Raw genomic sequence first — 23,710 nt, 5'->3', positions numbered from 1 at the left:
CAATAGAGGTCCAGAATGACTGACAAATTAATGTCTTTTTCCCACTTCTCCAGCCACTTGAATTGCCTGTGACTTGAAAATCAGGAAGTGAAAGAAGAATATGACCCTCCTCCCTCAAAGAGTGAAAATAAATGCCCTCAAAGAATTATTCTACCAGAGAGACAGGATTTTTGCTTCCAAATTAAATTAAATGCATGGTCTGTTGCCTAAGATCTGATTACAAAATGTAGTTCTCTGTTAACACCTATCTACATACAAACCATATTAAGTTTAACCTAGTTTTCTCTCTGGGACGAAGGACAAGTTATACAAAGCACACTGTTGTGCAACAAATACATTATGTTCTCTAAAACTGCCAGTCCCCAATGCAAGCTAGGAAGAATGCTGTGCAATACTTTCTCTAGAAGAGTAATAGTATCCTTGATCTTCCTAGTTTTAAAATATATATGTGAAAACCCCCACAAATATAAAATGGGTACAGAATCATGCAAGAGGTGTATAGACACACTTCATTTTTAAATATATATGTATATACAAAATATATATAAAAACTTTGGGGTTTTGCAAATATATATATTCCTTACCATCAAAGCTAAGGAAAGTATCTCTGCCTTTATTTAAATTAAAATAAAAAAGAAAGAGAAAGACAGTGAAATAAAAATTTCCAGCCATGTAACTGAAAGATAAGTTTGCAGGCATGAAATCCAGAGACATGTAAAACAGAACCAGTAAATAGAAAAGAACATGAAATCTATGTTTAAAAATTCACACTTTAAAATCACATTTCAAGAACTCATCCTTACCTGTAGTGTCTTAGAAGCCTGGCTCACAGCACAGGATTTATACACTTATGCCAGAGTATTTTAGACAGAAAATAATAAACACTCTTGCTTTTGTTGTAACTGAAGAACACAGAGAAAACTTTAAGTAAGCCACCAGTAAAAGACAATGATGTAGGAAAGTTGGCAGAAGTCTACAACTATTTTGGTCTGGAACAGTGCTATGATCTTCTGTTTCCTGAAATCCTACTGAAATTCTGTATGTGGAAAGAGTTAGGTGGATCCACAGCCCAAACCACTCAAGAACCAGAGCCAGGTATTGCCTGGATGCAGGCAACAGAGCTGTTGAAAAGAGCTCTCCTGGCTTCTCCCCTCGTGGAGTTTAAATAATCCATCCCATGGTGTAAGAAAGTGCTGCTATATGCTTCCAATTCTATTTTAGTGGGTAAAAATCTACCTTTCAAGAAAATGACCAGGCTATACTTTTTTACTTTGGAAAAAATGTCACCAAAATTTCTGTGGTGGAAAATCTTTTCCATCCAAATTCCCCTTGAATTCCTTTTGGCAATAAAACACATGAAGAAAGTTTCACAGATGATGAAATACATGTACCCACAATTTAAGATTATTATACAATTTAGAACTGCTAAAATGCTTACTTGCTGGTTCACTGAAATATCAAGAAGTGTGGATCATTTCTTGTAGAAATGGGTTAAAGTCCAAGGAAAACTCAAAAATGTAAATAATCACCATCTGAGGCCTTCATTTTCTCCCTTATGCCATTGTCTTTCCCTTTTTACTTGTCACCATTTTTCTAAATCACATCAGTTTTCTCAGATACTACAATGTTTTTAATCATAAATATTCCACTAATTATACATTCTTTTCATAAATCAATGCATATCTCAACTTATGTAAGGATAGATCTCAGGGTCTTGGTTGAAATTCTGTGTATTTCCAGACTCATTCTGTCCCTTTACAAATATTTTGATATTTTGTTGGTTTTTAAATTATAAATATGGCATTTTCAACATTTAAGGAGAAAATCATATTAAAATACCTGTGTACCCTTTATAAAGTAAGGACATCCACAGTTTATTGTTGTTTTTTTTTTTAACAAATGGCTTAGGGAGATTATTTCCTGAGATCTAATTGGAATTTTTTGTTTTCCAAGTTTTATTGTTGTTGCCTCTGAGATCACTGTGCACTGGAAAGATGAGTGTGATCTATGTTGCCTACATCCTTGCATTAGGTATTTTGCAGACAGCAATAAGATCTCCTGTTAGCCCCTTACCCTTCCTCTCTGAAGGCTGAGCAGATCCATTTCTCCTCTCCTCCACAGACCTCTGTCCCCTCACCATCTCTTGGGTCTTCAGTATTCTTGCTGTGGAAATAGCTGGATGCTTCATGCCACGTTTCTTCCATAGAAGCTGTTCAAACTCTGAGTACAGAAGTATTCCCTGCACCTCTATTACACCTTTCCTACGAATTTCTTAATTTAGAAACCAGCTTTTCTGAAAGAAGTGACAGTGCTTGACTTCTGCACTGGTGGAAGGGTTTTCTTTTGGGGAATCGCTTCTCCACCATTTCCTTCTTTGAACCTGGAATGTCTTTAGGACCAGATGTAAAAGTTCCGAAATTAAAAGGTAATAAGAAATTCAGTGGGACTCATTCTTAGCCCAGGGAAGATAAAACTCTTCCTAAGCAGCTAGAAACGGGAAGTGCTTTTGTAAAAATAATGCATGGTATGGAATAATAACCCCACCTGTAACACCCACTATAAATTCTATCCACTGCCAGGCTGACACTCCTGGGCTTCTAGCACCTTCTTTCCTTTGTGCCTAACTTAGACAAGTTTGTTGTCTATATTTTCATAAAGAATTTAACTAAATTTATTTTTATTCCCTTTTTTTTCCTTCCTGTCATCCACATACTGCTATTATTCTACCCATCAGGGGATCATAAAACCATAACCTCCCATCTTATTAACAATAGAACTAGTAATTGTTAATATAGAACACTGACAGGCATAATTACACAACAAATAACTTCATATTTTAATCCCTTAACACATAATTTATCTTACTCATTTACTAATCCCCATTTCACAACACAACTTACACATTCTTTTATTAGTGAGTTATTTGGGCATGAACATTTGGGTTATTCACTTAAACAGATACCTGGAATTTAATAAGCCTTACATATCCTTTTCAACATCCATGACGAGTCTGATTATAGAGTCTTTTGCTAGGATACCACTCTTGCCAGGCTACATTTGGGGTGTGAAATTCAGTCCATTAATCAAGCACCCATAATAGCAGTACTGACAGTACCAGAGCAGAGAGCATAAGCATCCTAATCACCCCCTGAATTATTTAAGAACAGGTATAGGTAAGCACAATGGGAGATCTCCAAAATTAATTTTTGCCTTTTGTTAAATTTCTCTCATTTTTCACCACTTTTGGATAGCTGTCTCAAATAATGCAGCAAAAATTGTTCCAGATCTTGTACTGGAATGAACAAGACAAGTAAAAACTCGAGGAATTCAAGGTTAAGCCCAAGGCAAAGATTACAGCAGAAACTTTGTTTTTCATTTACATTTTAGCTCCATCTCAGCTGGATAAGATGGAGCAACCAAGGCAATAATCTACTTTACAGAGTTAATAATCAGAAAGAATCTAGATTACTCTGTGGTGAGAAAAAAATTTTCCACACCTGATCAACAGAGGATACTTTGTGGAGGAAAGATTTTGAGGACTGGAGAAAAAAAAAAGAATTTCTTTTTTCAAAGTGTGACATTAACTCTTTATATTATGAGAACTGGAAGATATAATGAAGCATATATTGCAGGGCACTGTGGTTTGTAGCTAGAATCTGAAATTTCCCAGTAACTTCTAGCACAGACTGATGTCACTTGTTATTTCATAAAAATGTAGTGACTAGGGAAGTTTGGGTGAATTTTTTGCGTCTTGCTGTCCTGACAGCTAAAAATTTTAGTCTCTAGTCTGCAGCTCAGTGAAACAAGGTAATTTGTTCTTTTCCCTGCACAGAGATCCTAGCTACACTCAGATGCTGTACATACCTGCTTCCATCCTTTTTTAGTGTTCCCTAGTAAGGAGAAACACACACACACACCTGCAGAGTGTAACTGAGGAGAGCTTGCTGTACACAATCAGTGCCCTGTGCCCTCTGTGCCCTGACCTTCTCAATGTTTTGGCTATCAGGACTGCCCATGACTCATCCTTGTATTTAGAAATAATCAAAATAAGGCAGCACTAAAGCTGTGCATGTCTACCATCACCTTAAGGCAGGCCACGGGAGAAGAAACCAGTGAATAGGTTTGTGGTTCTTGTCTCTGAGTAGGTCTGAAATATCCAAAATTTGATATGTTTTTGCAAAGGTATTCTGGTTTAGATAATCTTCTAATAATCCTCATTAGGAAAGAGAGCTCCAAGAAAAAAAATATCCCAAGCAACCAAAATAGGGCAAGATATTTTAAATGCAATTCACCATGACCAGCTGTATGATTCCCACTAGTAGCTGCATCTTCCATCATTCCAAGGGCACAGAATCTAAATTTGTCAGCACTGGGAAGAAACAGTGTACAACCATAGCCAAGTCATTGAGTAAAAAATATTGGCAATTACAGAAGAGCACAACCCATTATAGGACCTTGAGTTATGTAAATATATCCATTTGTAAGAAAGCATAGAATTTGAACTAAAGATTATATATATGTAGGGGAGATATGACTTTAAATTAGTTCTGTGTAATCCAATTCTTCTTTCCTATGAATAGGATGCCAAAGAAGGATTAACTACAGAGAGTGGATCCAAGATTTCATTCCTAATATTGGTAGACATAGGGATGATAAAAGCTGATACCACCATGGGCCAGCATTAGCACTTGCTGAGCTCTAATGCAGTCCCTGGATGAAAGCATCTTTTATCTTTCAGTCCTAGTGAGAAACAGTATGAAAGCATAAATCACAGAGGAGATATTCAGAATATCTCCATATGGTCTTAGACATAAGAAAAATACATAGGGCGAAGAGATTTTTTTTAAGTTATGAGTGTTCTTTTAGAACCCTCCCCCTGCAAGATTACCAGAGCATTATTTGAGACAAAACCAGTACAATCAGTATGAATATGTTATCATTTCAGAATATACAATATTCCTTACTTCTTCTTGCCATCAGTAGCAGACACTGTTGCACTGACTTGCTTTTTGCTTTGCCAATGAGGCACTGCATCATCAACTTCATTCCTGCTGCTGGGGCACCGTGGTAAAAACTGTCCTTAATGTTGAGATGGATGTCCTGCACTGGTGAACTGGAGATGTCCTCCACTGGGCAACCTTCATGCATATTCTGAAATGACAGAAATATGTGCAGTCTGTGTAATGGTAGTGTCTCAGAAACTCTCTCACATATAGACTTTTAGATATACAACTTTAAGAATGAACCAGTTATTCTCACACACAGCATGATTTCAAATTCCCTCTACATTTCTACTAAACTAAAATGTGCATTCTGATAGGAATTCAACCAAAGTTTGAGATCTCATAACTCCTCCAAATAAGTTAATTAAGCAATTTTTCTGTTGGAAAAGTGTGCTTCATTTCCACTTTTAATTCCTCAGGCTGCTCACCTTTTGCCCTTGCTCAGCATGATGGTACAAAGGTAAAAGGAGAAGTATTACACTTAAAGATAGCATCAACATTGCCAGTCAGAGCGCAAGAGGAAATTGTAGCCGAAGAAGAATTTGTAAGTATGAGTAATTATTAGTCAGACCATGAAATTTAGGTTGCTTTACTTATTTTATTCATCCAGTTCTCAGGTAAATCAAGGATAAAATTAAACCCATTTTTTGGTTTGCTTTTAACATTTGAGCACAATTCCTCTCCTATAAAATGATAACAAGTGTTCCTGAGTTCTTCATGCAAATAATGTAAAAAATAACAGCATTTAATTCGTTATTTTTAAGCAAAGCGGAAAATGACTGCACATATTTCTTTTTCCTGAGATATGTGACAGTTTTGAAACTGTATTTTTTTTCCCCAAGATATTAAAGAACTTTTTCATATAATGATTTAAAGATAAAGAATTTATAACATGGTGTCAATTTTTAACTCTTTTTCATTTTGATAATCTAGGCAGCTTTTTAAAACTCAACTAGGTATGGAATTGAGACAGAACTTCAGAAATGTGATCAACTCACTCAACATAGCTTTGATATAGCTGGAAGACTTCTAAACTAATCCCTGGTCAAGGCTTTCATATACCCTGCTTGTCTGTACAGATTAAATTAATGAACAGTTCTAGCACAACTGGGATCAGAAGTAGCACCATTGTCTGCCTTACCAATATGACTCTCACTCTTTTATATTTTTTCAATTGGATTTTGAACAGAGCCCTCATTGGATTTATAAAACACATTCCTGGAGGTGGTGATGTGTGGTGATGTGACACATGTACTTGTGTCTGCAAACCCCTGAATTATACAGTAAATGAGCACATTTGTATCTGAAAGTAAGGATTTTTAGGACTTTTACAGGGAGTGTCTGACTGCTGCCTTCTTCAGTGTTTGCTTTGCAAAGACATGCAGAACATGACCTAAAGATTCAAGGAGGAAGTTAAATTAATAAAGTTTTTAGATGGTTTCTGATTTTTATTTCTCAAACAAAAATCAAGTTGCTTGTACTTTGAACTTCCATCAATTGTCAATGTTTTAGTAAGAGTTTTCCAGGACAGTCAAAAAGGAAACCAGATCAGAACAATGGGTAATGTAAGCATTTCTCCACTACCGTGCATGCTGATAAGGAAAAGCCAAGTAACTGTTCTCTCTCATCTTTTTAATTTTTTGTTTATTACCTCCTGAAGTAATTTGCTCCATTTAATACAGAAAATTAGATATTTTGATCTGTAAAATTCCCCTTGTTCTCATCTTATTATGCAATCTGCTTATTCTTTCTCCTGTACAGAAAAAAGAAACACATTTTTAATTGGTAACAATTTTCTTTTAGATATTTTATATCTTTCTGACCAAAATTTTTTGACTCAGGTAACAATAGAAATTTCCTTACACAAGAGACAGAAAACTGCTTCCAAGAGAGAGCATCTCAAGTTCAACAGACATTTCATGAATTAACAGAGACAGTATCTGGACACTGGCTTGTTTTAGCTGAGCCAGAATACAGTTGTCTTCATTTTTAATGAGTTTTGACATATAATAATAATAGCCCTAGGTGCCTTAACTTTTAGATTTACAATGTCAGATAGCATAAATGGACTTGGGTCTCAGAAAGTGGATATGCAGCACAACCTGGACAGAGGTCTCTGTAATGCCACCCAGGCACTGGTTATACTGAAATTCCACTGCTGAAGCCTAAGAAAACATAGCTTCATATCCTGAAGGGGCCTTATCCTCTCAGGTGACAAGATTTTCTTGGCAGCCTCAAGCTTGATTTGAAATACATCTGAATGCCTGCTGTCTTTTGGCTTTAGTGGCCCAGAGGAAATCTAATATGCCCATCCTCAGCATCTGTGGGCCTAAAACACAGTTTTGATGGGTGGAGCCAATTTTAGTTCTCTTGAAATAACCTTAAATTCATCGTCTCAACTCTGAGATATTCAAAGTGCCTACCCTGCTCTTTGAAATCTATGTCAAAGAAACCAAAAATGCAGTTGTATGTCTAGATCCTTCTTTTTACTAAATGTGTAGATGATAATTTTCAAACCAGGATAATTGCTGTTGCAATCTAAATTATTCCTAAACTCCAAGAGATTTCATAGGAGTCTTGTGTCTGTGACCATACAGTCTGGAAGTAAACATGGCACGACAAAGACCTGCTCACCTTTGCTGCTAAGTGCCCCTTTCTCAGTTTCTCTAAAATTTCTCAACCCAGTCCAGTGCATAAAAGACGTGAAAAATGGTGTTTGGACATTTAACAGAACCAGTGCCAGGATTTCTGGACATCAGTTGTTTTTAAAAAAGAGCAAGGGCTGTCTAAATAAACCTGAAAGTGCTGCTTTAATCAAAAACAGTCCTAGAATATAAAGCTACTGAATGCCTCAGTATCAGATTGGTATTTGCCACATCAAGCAGTGAAAAAAAATTTACAAATTATTAAAAATTTGTGTCCTGGGTACATCTGAAATGATTCTGATTATGTAAGCCTAAGCAGAAATGTCAGCATTGTGAGCATTTTATGCTTTCAGCTCTAAAATATTAGAGACACCTAAAACAGTGGCTTTTCATGCTGCATGGCTCTGCTCCACAGTAAGATGACAAATAAATTTATAGATCCAAAGACAGAAATTCTCATGAATTTCTCATCTCAGGACATCCTGTCATGCAACACTGTTGGACTCTGTTTTTCTCTTTTTTGTGACCACTAAAGAAGGTTAAACAGTCATTCATTAGGGTCATGAAGTAATGACACCTTTTAGGTAGGCTAAGCTGTTCTGAGGTCCACTGAGAATTACCTTTTAAAATAGCTGTGACCACATTACACATGGTGTAGGCCATAGAACACTTCTCCAATGAAAAGAAACCCAAATAAGGGTTTCATTAGAAAGCCATAAACTTCACACAGGCAAACCCAACTAACTTAATAAAATAGCAGGCCATTTAAAACAAATGTATAAGGTTCTTGAGGGAATGTGTATTTGGTATGCAGTAAAATTGTAACACTTTTAATGCAGAATGCTTTCTAACTTTGAGTGCCACCTTAAAACACCCAAAAGTGTTTCAGGAATGCATATTCACCTCATCTGTGCAAAAAAAGAATGAAGAACCTCAAGAAAGGCATGGAAAGATGGTGATACCCCAAGTCAACTTCTGCTTTTGAAGATGTTCATACAAACAATTGCAAAGTTTGCTTGGAACTGCTAGTCTTGCTCATGTTTACTTAGTTCCAATCCATGATGGAGAAAAAGAGCACACAAAACATCCCACTCCTGCAGACACCTGCTCTCCTATCGTCAGAGGATATCTAAAATATTAAACTGCGGGCTGGAGCACACTTGCGAGCAGTCTCCCATTTTGTGGACTCATTAATTGTTAGTGTTCTGCCTGGCACAAAACTTTCCTAAGACTTTCTCAGATGTACTGGAGTGCAGTTCAGGGCATAGGGCAAGCCATATACTGTTTGCAGCACACAGAGTAGGTGAAGGTGAGGGAAAAGTCTTTACCTGCACAGATGTGAGAAATACCATCTTCTTTTGGATGAGACTATAGCCCTTCATTTGTTTTATTTACAGAACCACTGACACCCTTACACACAGACCTGATCTGGCAGGGTTCTCACCACAAATGTGTAAACCTGGAATTAGAGGTTTTCTGACAGTGGGGTGCATTCTTTAACCAAGAAGTCCTGTGGAGAAGCTGCAGGAATGAAACAGAGAGCCCTCAAATAAATTACTTTAGGTTTTATAATGCCACTTTCCATACCTCAAATGTGAGATGCAACAATGATTCAAAGAAAAGGCTAAGCAGAGAGAACCTGAAGAAACCCGCCCCACCTTATTCTTTGGCTAGAGAATGAGCAGTTGTTGAACCAAAGTAAACAGATTGTGCTTGCCCCATCTTGCTGTAATACAGACTGTACTATGCAAATTATCTTTAGGCCCACACACATACACTAATAACACAGGAAATATCATCTAGGACAATCTAATTTACTGTTACTGAATTAGCCTAAAATTTTCACAACTTTTAAAAGAGTTTCACACCTGGGAAGTGACATTGCAATATAAACGAATATCTGATAACCTGATGTTACTTTTACCCATTCATACTATTCTGCTTCCAAATTTGCTTTTGAAAGGGTTTACATTTTATAGGTTACATGAGAAAGGTTAGAAAGCAGGGGATTTCTTAGCTGTTTGAATCTGGATATTTTATCTTACAGTAGTCTATAAATTGCCTGCAATATGTTAGTTTCCAAAAAATAGTTTGACGACATTAATGTAGACTCACTGAGACATTTTTACCTTTCCCTATAAATTTGCTCACTCTCTTACCAGAGGACTTGGGGTGCATTTGGCCATCATTAACTCTGACTGTGAGTTTCATTGCCCACTATCCTGGAGCATGGATTTGGGTGCACACAAGGTAGCAGGTGCAGGCAGCTCAGCAGGGAGTGGTAAGGTGGGTGGAAGGTCTTGCCTACATGGCATGTCGGAAATGATGTAATTTTGGGTGTGTGAAATTTGCTAAATAGGTTTAGTCCAGCATTAGCCTAGTACTCAAACGTCTAAATGACAGTTTAAACATGTAGGACACTTATTAAAAAAATCCACCTAATCTGTTTAGGTGCCTCAAATGGCAAAGGTAATATTTTGGATATCAGGATAAATTCCAGCCTTTCAGGCTGAAGGGAAAGCACTGAGGAAGTGAATCTCAATGTCATGCAGCAAGAGATACCTCTGAGATAATACCAAATGTCTTATGCCAAAGCCACAAACTAGGACATAAAAATTAGAAATAGATGAATATTCTTTCTCTTTCAGGGCCATACTCTCATTCTCTGGCACCCATTTTCTGGCAGGAAGTTTGAGAGACATTTTTCTCACACATTTGGCTCAAATATTCCTCCTTTAACTTTCATTCCAGTTATTGAATGGACTTCCTCTAATTTCCACAGATCTGTGTACATCTGGAACACAAGAAGCTAAATGTCTAATTTCTGGTGCTAGCTTAGTGGGAAAAACCATTTATCCCATCATCAGGTAATCATCATAAAATACATACCCTTTTGTGAGGGAAAAATCCCTCAGTAACTGCATGCAGAAATCAAAATACACAGGGCCCAAATGAAAACACAGCTCTGGACCACTCTACAGTTAAAAGAGATGATGGAAAGATAATTATGTGGGAGAGGAATGTTTCTTTGTAGAAGTAGATTTGATGGACTAAGTTCAATAACCTAAAATTAGGACATGGCTACAGCTGGAAGAGAAAGAAGAAAATTATATTAAGAACAAAATTAGAGTGTGGAGAGTACTCAAAGGCACCGTACTTCTGCAGGAAGATTATTTTTTCATAGTGAAAAAAAGAAAAATAGTCAATGAATCTGTAATACCAGTGGAGAATGGAATGGAAACTATCATGGAGGGATTTTGGATACATGGGAAAGGAACAGATTATTGCTGGACTTTGTGATGAAAAGAGAGGGAGAAATGCTCCAACTCTATAACCAGAAAACTCCAGCAACATGTGTTGGGTTGTTTTGAGGAGCCCTTAGGTCAGATGGCACATTCAGAGGGAAGGAAGAAGGGAAATGATCTGTCTTGTGCTGCAGACATTACGTTCATTTCTGGGAGTACGTACGAGATGTGAATAGACTTCAGGGACAAGTGTGTCTTTGTGTGCTCAGCTGCAGGGATACTGCTGCTATTATTTGACACTGCAAAGTAATACACACATTTCATACATTTATACAACATATATGTGTGTACACACCCAACAATGTATAGGTACACACAAAGGTACACATACATATGGACACACACACACACACACATATATATATATATGTATATATATGTATGTATGTATGTATGTATGTAAAAACCACATAATGTGCTTTCTCTCTGGAAGATTTTTTTTTATAATTTAGAAGAATTTTCATCAATATATATTCTATCTCCTAAACATGCATCATCATTTTTGATGTTTGAAATTTCTGTAGAAACATTTAATTTAGATTTTTTGGTTCAGTTTTCTTCTCAGTAGGTCAATAACAATTGTTCTAGTCTCCATTTGATTTATCTCTACTTATTTTTACAAAATTTTTCACATTTCAAATATGTATCTCAGCAAAAATAATTAACTGATTCAGAATGTTCAATTGTTAAACTAAGTGGAATTCTTGACATGCAGGAATATCTGAATGTGCCACTCAACTTTGATTTCACCTTTGGTAAAAGAATACTCTCAGGAGCTATTTCTCTGTTACTATTTTTTGAAATAGTTTGGTTCAATTTAAGCTAGGTTTTTTTTTTTTTTTTAATGCTGAAGAAGATATTCCTCAGTAACCACAATTAAAACAATAAAATAAATTAAGAAAATACTGTCTAGAGTACCAGATTCTGAGCCAACTAACTGTTCTTGGTGAAGTGTATGGACTGTGCTGGCAGTGGGCACATGGAGGCTGTTAGAAAGGACTTTTGAAAGAAGCACAGCACTATTATTATCTATCACACTGACACAAAGCTGGGTTTGGGAACTCTACAGTGTTTATAGGTGGGCAGAGGTGGAACACTGGATGAATCAGATCCCACCCTTTATGTGGTGCAGTGGGTTTAGGCAAGCTGCAAATGTCTCTGCAGTGTTACGTGGAGTCATGGTGCCACTAGATGTAGATGGACTTGCTCCATAGCCATGTTTCCAGGGTGGGCTTCTGTGCAGACCACCCCACATGGCAGAGAAGGTCCTCCTGTGGAACTTCAATGCATTCCTGTCACATGAATGCTGAGAGTGACACAACCAGTCTGAGACAGCATCGTGTCTAATGGTGCCCACAGTGACATGGGAAAATTGTCCTTCAAGGCACTGCCACAAGTGAAACTATCCACTCTGATAAGCACTCCCTCTGCATGAATGAGGGATCCACAGAGCAGCCTCATATTGTATACAATCAATAAAAACAACAAAACAACAAAAACCAAAAATATGATCAATAAATACAACAAAACAACAATAAAACCCAACAAAACCAAAACCAACCCCCTCTTTGTTTGTTTTTGTCTAAATGTTACAATACAAAAATACAAACCTTATTAAAAATGTACCACTTTCCTAAGACAAAATAATTTTGGGGGAGTAAAAAGCATATCTATGACTAGTAAAGGAAAATTAGACTTTTGACTATTTTTTTAACAAGCATTCAAATGTAATCAATAGTTTTTCACAAAAAAATTGCTTTTCAACAGACAAGGACTTCCCCTTGCACTGTTTTGTATCTAGTGGAATGCTCACATTCTCTATTCTTTTGTTAATTGTTAGGAGAAACCCTGTTTATGTTTTACTGCTGTAACTGGAATGTCTTGTTCTTCTGTAAGAGCTCCTCAGGATTGTTTGCTTGGCAGACTCTTGGGCTTTTCAACTAATGCACAAGTAAGATAAGAATAATCAACTTAAATATTTACATTGGACATTTCCAATGGTTAGTTCCAAATTACAGTTTTCCAAGGGGCTGGAAAAGACACTGCACAGCAGACTGAAGTGTATATCTTTAAAGCCTTTCAGCTGTTACTGCTCCCATTCAAATTGTGATACTGAAAACCTTTGCTTAATGACATACCCAAAAGGCAGGCAGACTTGTGGATCTTTATTTGCTTCTAATAAAATAGCATTGGTGAGATCAGAAGTGCTAGCAGCTCAGTGCAGCACATCCCTCTCCATTCCTATGCTATTTTCTTCCTGTGAAGGTTATTACCCATTTATACTACAACTTCCTCATGAGCACTTTAAATGAGTTCAGTAGCAGCAGACCACACCAAGCACATGCAGAATTTCAAACTGCTTAAACTTAGACTAAAAGGACTAAAAGTGCCTTATTTTTAAAATTTCCGTATTAAAGAGAGATCATATAACAGACACTTTATGCTAACATTCAAATACCCCATGTGTGAAGAAATCAGCCTGCAGAGACAGAGGCAGTGAGTGTGTGGCACCTAGGTGTCTGCAAAAAAAGTCTGTTTTCAGGTAACTGTATAAGATCTGAAATATTCTATCTTTTCAGCATTTTCACTGCTACATACAGAACATTTTCTCAAGGTAAAAGCTATCAGAAAGGAATTTAATTATCAGGTAAATAGGAATTGGACACATATTGCTAGATGCTGCAATAATGTCTATTTATTGCTAAATGTATTTGAACAATTTAACCTGGGCACATAACCCATTTCCACTCAGAAGTAGCCTGTGCTAAACTCTACAGTGGAATAATTATATGGCTTTTCTCACAGTGCTGCTTCTTAATACTCTTTCTCATTCTGTCTGCAGGAGGAGGCTGACAGCGCTCAGCCATTCTTGAGATATTTTTCCATAATTTTCATGGCCAATTTTGTAAAATTTGGAAGAGGATGAAGTAAATGAGGGGTAGTGCTTCAGCAGAAATAGATATCTCAATAATTACCCCTGAAATGGTGTTTGCTTCCATTAAACTTAAACCCTTCTGTTGATTCATTAATATCTTTAGCACCTTTCAAGTGTGCAATTTCAAAGCTATTGTCTGACAGTCAGCTATTTTCTTATGTTGTATTTTTGTCCTCTGAGAAAATAATTTTATTCTTGTATACAGCATCTCTGCTCTCATTGCTTTAAAACATGCAATATGTGGTCCGATCATTTGACAGTGAATTAGTCTGTATTCCTGTGAATGCTGCTTGATACCTATTCCTCCCAAATTACAACAAACAATATATGTCACTTCCAGATTATGCCTTTGAGCAAGGGCCAAATGGACCCATCACAGCAACACTTGAAGAATTTGTGTTGTTCTGAGAGAATTCTGACTTAAATATCCCAGTTTGTAGTGGGTCAGATTGCACTTCATGGAGGAGGTGCTGGTTAGACTTTTGTGTGCCAGCATGTCCTTTGGTGAAGTGTTATTGATATTCCATCTCATAGTTTTAGTGTGTCTTAAAAAAGTTTAAATTTTGGTTCTTGTTTCATTATCATTTTCTTATAGTCTCTTTCTAGAGATAATAATTCAAGTTGTTTCTCTCTGTTTCCATAAAAGAGATTATTATAATTTCTCTAATTTAGTATTTAAGTTTTTGTTTCCTCAGCAGAGTGAAATTAAGTAAAGACACCTCCTTTCCATTACCTTTTCCACAGACTGTTTGACTTATCAGATTGCCTGAATTAATCTTATTAATTAGGTTCTCAAATATGACAGCGATAAAGGTCATGAAAGAAGTCAGAGAGAATGACAGTATCTAACCAATAATAACACCAGAAAAATATCTTTTAATTTTAAAAGACAGATATAAAACCAAGTATGTCACTGGTACAAACTTGTGAGTGTTTATATGCTGTAGCTGAGAAATCAAACATTGGACATTTCATTCAAAACCTTTGAAGTCTTTTCAATCAATTAAAGTGATTGCATTTGTTTTGAAAGAATGAGGAGAATGTCATGTAAAGTAAGGAGCAAAGCCCGTTTTTGAGTGACACCTTTCTATGAAACTTCAAAAGAAAATTCTTCAGTCTGAAATAAGTTTATATGATTTTTAGACATCATACCCTGCCTACATGGGAAAGACGGCTTACCAGGCTTCTGACAAAGAATGCCAAAGTTGTGTAGAGAAAAGACAAAATTATATTGAACTTCTTTTTTTTTTTCCCATTTAAAATGCAAATTGTTTTATTTTGACAGAGTATGTACAGATGATAAAACCATGCAGCGACCCAATTTTAACTATTGAGGTCTAATACATGTGCAGAATTTTAAAGCAGGAAGCCTGACTATACACAGAAAATCCAACCAACCAACCAATGAACCAAATACTTTGTTTTCAGGGCCAAAATTTTGTCTGCTGTGCGGTCTATGAATGCTGTGTTTTCTTTGCTGAAATCACTGTGGGCGATTCTTTCTCCATGTCAGAAGTTGTGATGCAGAACAGATGCTGAGACATAATATATCCACCCATAAATCCTTAAACTAAGATCTGTGACCAGTAATACTCTCTGTGCAGGAGCCTGTGCTCATATACAGTTTCCTTACTCAGAGGCCAAATCTGTGTCCCATTTCTGTAACCTTGTGACTGAGAGGTGGAATGCAAACCTGAACTGCTCAGTTCCAAAGGAGTTCTATAGTACCCCTGAAGTCTCTCTTTGTAGCTTGCTTCTACCCTTAAGTGGTGAAATCTGGAGAATTCAGCTCCTTTCTGGGGATGTGGACAGTTGCACAAGAAATACAATTATGTGAATTTGTTCCTGTTTGAATATAAAACTCTACAAATTAGGTCTATTCCCTAAGCTCAAATTCCATTATTAAAATAAGTCAGCTGGGAGAGGATCCAGTGTATTATTAAAATGAGAACACCAGGCCTTCTGGGTTGTATCCATATTCCCAAGGGTGCAGTCTGTACTCTCAGCACAACTGAAAGTCCCTCCTCCCCTGAAGTCAACCACTTCAGAAATAGGGAAAATGGCTGATGTATTTAAGGATGAACTTACACAGCTGGATAATGCTGACACTCCTGTCCTAGACTGTGATATCAGTGTGAAGGACTGATGCAAAAAAGAAGATCAATATTCATTCACAATTGCATGGGATGACTGATGACAGGTTCATTTGCATCAGAATGGTATTGGCACTCTCACATATGAATGAGTTTCTGAAAGTCTAATCTTGTGGCTGTCTTGAAAAAAAAAAAGCCTTAATATGAAGTCTCAAGCTGTGTCAAGGGATATTAGAATATAGGCTGGACATTAGGAAAAAGTTTTTCATGGAAAGAGTGATAAAGTTCTGGAATAGTCTGCACAGGGAGGTGGTGGAGTCACCATTCCTGGATGTGTTTACAAAAAAGACTGGATGTGGCACTGGGTGCCATGGCTTTGTTGAGGTGTTAAGGTTGGGTTGGACTCAATGATATTGAAGGTCTCTTCCAACCTTGTGATTCTGTGAATTCTGTGAATTTGTGAATTCTGTGATCAGTATATGATTTCTGCAATACATCCAGGTAAAAGTAGTATAAAAAAATCCTCTTGTTTTAAGGCTTATGTTGCTAAGCATGATGATTTAAATGAGTAATCCACTATGAGAGAGATGAGAAAATAAACAGGAAACTGTTAAAACTCAGTGAGATCCCACTTGAAAAACTATAAAAGTAATTCTGAGCACACTTTCATTCAAAACAAAAGCAGGTGTGAGTGTCTCAGGAATTCAGTATGTGTGTGTGGAGGTGGATAGGTACTGCTTCAGAGGGTGGGAGAAGCTTAGTGCAGGAGGAAAGGCAGAACAGAACAGCATTGTGCTGGCCTCTTTCACACAATCCACAGTTTTGCAGCTGCTTGTACAAACAAAAAAATCCATGTGTTAAATCCATGTATTTACTCAAATTGATAGTACCTATAGTGATTGTTTTGCATGCATGACATCAAGATTTTATGTTGTTGTTAAAAGTCATGTTTGCAAGGATTCTTGAAGTGCACAGCTAAAGATAAAGGGTAGCATTAGCAAGGGTAGTCTCTTGCCACTATTTTTTCTGTTAGGTTACTGCTTTACACACAGCACTCCTAAATCCACCTCTTAAGATAGTTTTATGGAATATCTCTGAATTTGGCCTTTTTTAACTAAATAGTTACCTATTTCAGTCCTGTTTTAATTTATGCCTTAAAACCAGTCAAACAAGTATCTAATACATACCTGCTAAGTACTAAGGCTTTTATTGACAACACTTCACCACCTGCACACATCCACAGCATTAATTTGACATAATCATCCAGCCTTGTTCAGAGAAAAAAAAGCTCAGGGGTGAAAAGCTGCTTTCCAGATCATCCAAATAATAATTACAACTCCCTTGATTTTCCGCATGGCCTCATTTTACTCTAAAACTTTTCTAGAAGAGACTGTTTTCAAACCACCTTGAAATATCCGTGACCATATTTTTCAAATACTAAAAACAGAGCAGTGTTAACATAAACATGCCCTTATCTAGGGCTGCTGAGGATGTATGTGATTTCCTGAGCATATCCTGAGCTTGAATCCACTCACTCACCAGCTGATAAAGTAACCTGGCACTTTTGAAATTAAAATAGCAGCATTTAAATAGATTCCTTTAAAACAAGAATACTAAGATATACATTTATTTGACATCTTTTGTTGATTTTTATCTGTTTCAATAGCAATCCTGGTTGTATTGGAAAATCAGAATAAAAGGAAAATGCTCACACAGAGTTGGAATAATGCATAGACTGAAATATCTACTGCTGGGCTAAATGACCAGCAGTGAAAGACACAGCAGCATCACAAAATCCTGTCTAAACATTAAAAATGGAGAGGAAATATTTAACATGGTAAGAGATGTCATAGCTGGGGAGAATTGCCAAAAATTAAGGAAAGTATATATGCAACAAAATATCAGTAAGAACTTGCTGCCCATCATACCCATGCAAGTGTTTGATTTTGCTATTTTTTCAATGGATATTTCATTAAGGTCAAGGGAATACAATATATTTTGGTTTAGCTGCTGTGTTTGCCATCCAGAATTTTGTGGCAATTCCTACATAGAGGTACAGAAGAGAGGAAGCATAGTCAGATAAATGTGCTTGTGGAAAACTTAAAATAAAATATGAGTGTACTTATCTATTTCCACCAGGAATCTAAATCACCATTTGCCTCTGAATCACTAACATCCAGCAAAGATTCTCATACTGGCTACTTGTCCAGCTATGCAGATTATTCAGATATTCATTGTCAGCCTTTTCCTACATGGATGGCTGGAGACTTAGACATATCTGCACACAGACATGAGAGGGAATATTGTTATGAAAACAGTTTAAACATTAAAACTCCACATTACTACAGTGTAATAATAAGTGAAATGAAACAAGGCTGGTGTGAATACATTCACAAACCACTCTTCAAACATCAGTAAACACAAACATGAGTGCCACATGATGAGCTGCTGCTATTTATGATGACATATGTTCCATGCAATTTTTCCTTCTTACACTCAGTATCTTGCTCGTCAGAAGTTCTTGTGAGACAGAGCCAAGCAAAACCAGCTGTGGGTCTTTTAAAATTCAACATATGGGCATAAGTTTGGGACCATCTAAAATGGAAATTAGTGTCTTACCTTTGCAAAGAAGTTAATATGGAAGCTGACATCAGCCTCTTGGCTAATTTACATGTCAAATTCCCAGTTAGCCTCTTTGCACAGGAAAAAGTACTGTTTCTGTTTGAAGGGCCCCTGAAGAATTCATACCTTCTGTTTTTAAGTGTTCCTGATGATTTCATGTTAGAATGGAGAGAGACATAATATGGCAAATTGTATCTGAAATATGAAAGTGAGCTATGTTTTTGGCTGCAAAATATTATAAACATCACAGAGTAAAATACCCTCAATAAATATTTTGGATGACTAAATTAAATAACAACTTATTAATACAGACAAGCACATGACAACTGGTTTTGTTTCTAGCTTCCGCTGAAAGCTTTGAAGCATATGTCTATTTGAGGCATATTTCACTTTATCACAATTACTTAGCATGCTTTATATGTAATAATTTCTTATTTTGCTGTTTGGTATATGTCCTATTTCACAAATTGCAGGATGCAAAGTTCTCTGCTTGGGAGAGTGTGCAATACACATCAGACCCTTCTCTTGAACAAGAGTTTTACTGCAAAAGGAGAGAAAATGCAAGTAGAGTGAAATAGCATTAGAGTGAAGGACAAATCAGGCAGAGATATTAGGGGGTAAAAGCACTGAAGATACATCAGTAAAGAATCTAGAAGATTCTTTAAAGATATATATATATATACACATATATATATATATATAATGCAATATCTTCACAACAAAAAAAAAACCTTTTAGGAAAAAAACCCATGCAAGACATAGATTTTATATCTCATAACCAGAAGCCTCAGAAGAGGGAGTTTAGAAGACTAGCTGAGAGAAACAGATCACTTAGTGCAATAATAAATTCAGCTGAGGAGAAGCACTGATTGTTAGAATATGATTGACACTGGCTCTGGGGACAGATGTCCTCCTGCCCTCCCAGCTGGAAAGGCTGGCTGGGTGGAGCTTCTTTAGAAAACTGGCTGCTGCCATTGTACAGCTGAAAGAAGACTGGACTTGCAGAGGTAAATTTTCAAAGCAGTGTGTTTATTAACTACCCATTGACTAATAGAGGCAATTGTTAGTGAACCTCCTGCACATCCCTTTGAAAACCTGCTCGGTTTTTCTGAGGTGATATTTCACCATTTATGCCAGAAAAGTGGCTTCCAAGATAGAGGTGGGCCATTCTTGACAATGGATAAAATGTGTGATCTCAGGAACCCTTTGCTTTTTTAAAGAGCCGTGTGAGGTCTCTCATACTACAATTCACATTCAATTTAGTTGTTTTGTCTTCTCACAAGATCAAAGAATTTTTTGTTATGTCATTACACATGACATGGGTAATGAAAGCTTTGAGAAGCTAGAACTGACAGTTTCCAGCATGGCCTCTCATTCTGTAGCTTTTCAGTATCCTCATTTATATGGGGACAACATGGGGGAAATGATTAAGAATCCTTCACCTGGCAATCCTTGAACTCTCACCATTGTGAGCTGAGAACAAGCATAACCTCACCATTATGAGGCCTTACCCATGTGTACTCACAATGAATAGATCACCACTCTTAAGTGTTTCTTCACTATTGCTTTGAAAAGTGCTGGAGCATTTGTGAGCTAGTTATAAATCAAGTAAGTGTAAAGTTTTGAATCCCATACAAAAATCTCAGGAGTAAACATCACACAACAAAAAAGAGGATTGATTCAAATTTTTAAACAATTCCACTAGCACGTTCTTGAACACATTGCTGTCTAAACATGTCTTGACTGTCTGTCTGGAAATTAGTAACATCAGATTGTGGCTAAATCTCACATGAATCATGACACAAGAATAGCTATTATTTATTATAGGGGTTTTGGGTGAGTTTTTTTTTTCTCCATTTTGTTTTCCCCCCTTCTTTTTCTTTTGTTCCTGACATTCTCTCTAAGGTGTGCTAACAATTATACAAGACTATGCACAGAAAAACAGCAGTTATTAAGGAATGAAGGAGTTATAATTTTTGCTACAGTTAAAATTATGCATTACCCTGTCACACGTATTGGAAACAACTCTCTTGCCTCTATGTGCATTTTTCTTGTTCTCAGTGTCACAGGAGAATATAAAATATGAGGTTATACATTTTCACAGCATCCACCAGCTTAAATGTGATTCAATCTATCACATTTTGGCTGTGATTTTAAGGTGTGTGTCTAATTCTGCTGATGAGGTTTGTAGTGGCACAGGTGCTACTTGAATTTTTACATGTGCAGTGTTAAATTGTTCTGGGCATATCTCCAGAAAAATGGTCTTTGTGTTTGTATTACCTGGAACTGAGCCAACATGAGGCCAGGAGTGAGATGCAATTCAGAAAAAGACACTGGGTATATTGTGCAAATACAGTAGAAAGAATTCCATTCTGATCTGTGATCAATATTGTGTTGTATGTCAAGTAGGTACATGCATTTCTATTCAAATGTCTACAAATATTTAGAAATATTTTTCTTTCGTACCGAGATGGGTAACCAAGTATCAAAATACTTGTTTGAAAATAAACAGAATAATTTGGGAATTAGAATAGTAGCAAAATGGGAATTTGAGTGCCATGACACATAAATTTTACTTTAGCATAAAATATTGAATTATTATATACTGATATTCTGCAAGCAAAAGCTTTTGTCTCAATTTGATATTAATCTGTGTCCTTCCCAGCTGTTGTAACATGGAAATACAGTTTCATTGCTTCATGGCTTGTTTCTTTCTGCACAAGTAGTGTCAACTTCCCATGATAGATAAATTTCTGGAAATTCTGTGAATGTAACATGTAGGAAATTTGAAACCATTATGGGAAAATAAGAGTAACAGAAAACCTATAGAGTAGAGGTCATTGAACAGCTGAGAGCCAACTTTGCTTAACTTTGTTTACTTATAAACACTTCTTTTTGAAGGAAAAAATTACATCCTAATTTTACATTTTTAAAAGTTTGGTCCAGAAAAATATCATCTTTGGTAAGAAATATGTGAAATATTTTGAAGGATTGAGTTTAAAAGTTTAGGTTGCTTGCAATAGAATGTCAGTGCACAAAGAATGCCAATTAAAGCTTCATTAAAACACAAACACAACCTGTCTTTACAAAAGTGATGTCCTGGGTAGGTTTGAAAACATAGCATAGGAATCTTGGAAATGCAAATGTAGAATTGTATTTTCAAATTAATTTCTTGCTTCAGTTAAGTCCCTTGGTGTCGCTGGATTGTTGATATAGTTTAGTTTCATATTGTTGGCCATATGAAAGATGCTTTTGAGATGGAAGGAGCCCTGTTCAGTCACAGACCTTAAAAGAATATCCTAATATTACATTGAAGGAAAGAATTGCTTTACTACAGGTTGAATAGCTGAAAATACATTGGGGGTGCTGTTTCTCAACAATCTTAGAAGACACTCATGGGAGAGCAGTTGCAGGGCTGCTAAGGAAGCTGAATGGATATGATAAAATAATTTTCCATATAATGTTTCCTTCTGTGATGTGAACACAAGAAGTTTGAAGAGAGAATACTTGGTTTCTCATATTGTTTAATAATAGTATTATTAGTTTGGGGAATGAACATAACCAGAGAATCTTAATTGTCTCTTTCCCAGTTTTCATCCCATTAAGCTGCCATGAACAACTTTTCTTTAAAAGTTTAAATTTTGTTCACAGAGGCTAAATTGAGAAACACTGAACAGCTTCCACGTCCATGATTTTTTAATGCCAGTTCCTCTGTGGAAACAGTTTAGCTGCATAATTTGACATAGTCTGAATGTCAGTGCAAACATACCACAAATACTGAGTGACTGTTTAACCAAAAAAATGTGGTGTGTACTTTGAAAAATTTATTAACAATCTTTCACTCTTGAGTGTTTTTATAAACTGTTTCCCAGTGAAAATGAGATGGTCCCTTAAATTGAAAAGTGATTAATTATACAAACTATGTGACAGAAATGTTTATCATTATAAAAGAAAAACATTTACAGAGCGATTTCAGTAGTTTATAGTAAGGAAAGATAATTAATAGTTTGTTGCTATTCTATGATTTTTCAGTGAGATAATCCATAGCTGGTGGTTTAGGCCATAGTTTCTATTTTTCAGCTCACTAAACATAAGAAACCTACACTGGGTGGTTTATCTTAAAAGCAGATATCTTTCTGTTTTTCATTATTCAGATGGTAAAGAGGAAAGATCTTTGTGCTCTGTAGGAATGCCTTAATGTAGCATATAGTCCTAAAGCAGCAGCAGATACAGCAGAGAGCTTTTACACCACTCTGGTCTTGCAACTTAATGCTCACAGAGTTTGCAGAAAATCCCTTACAATAATGCTAAGTGTTGTGAAGAAGGATTTTGTAGAAAACAGCACTGTGCTCTGAAAGCTTCAGAGGGTAGGACTGTCTTAGAAGGAACAGATCCCAGCAAGCCCTGTGCTCCCAAAATCTCAGCTGACACTGTTGTCTCCCGGGCAGTCCTCGGTGTTCTTGCCCCTGTGCTGTGGAGCAATGCCTGAGCATGCTCTGGTACTGCTGGTCGAAGTAACAGTAAAATTCAAGTCCCTGGCCCTTGGACTCCAGGTGTTCTGCCTCTGGTTTGAATGATTTCTCAGAAGATAATCTCCATGAGGACTCTTCCTTCAGGAAAATGGGAAGGGGAAAATAGCTTTTTTAGTGAAAACTGATAGCGATTTTGTCAGTATGTGTCTCAGCACTTCTCCACTTCTCCACACAGGGCAGTAATTAAAGGTTGTCCCCTCTCTTCCTTTTTCCTCCTCTAGAAAAGTCACTGTGCAGTGTGATGTGATGACATGACTCTTGATCCCCTGAAAGAAATCATATTGCTGCCTCATCTTCACTGTGGCCTCTTCTGACTGTGCCTGAATTTAGTCCCACTACGATTTCAGTTTAAACAGATGGAGTTTGCTAAAAGCCCTTTGAAGACTGGCTTACCTGTTCTAATGGAGAGCATAATGAAAGGACCTACTTAGAGGTTCAAGTGCACAGCTATTCTGGAATGGTCCATAAATCTGTGATGTCAAATCCATCAGTTTACAATGGACAAAAAATTGATGAAATTTATTGGATGCCAGAGAGAGAAAGCTCACAGAACAATAGAAAGCTGTCAGTGGTCT

This window comes from Agelaius phoeniceus, chromosome 1, assembly GCF_051311805.1.
Source record: "Agelaius phoeniceus isolate bAgePho1 chromosome 1, bAgePho1.hap1, whole genome shotgun sequence".
Classification (NCBI taxonomy): Eukaryota; Metazoa; Chordata; class Aves; order Passeriformes; family Icteridae; genus Agelaius; species Agelaius phoeniceus.
The sequence above is the reverse complement of the archived record's forward strand: the minus strand, read 5'-3'. Positions refer to the sequence as shown.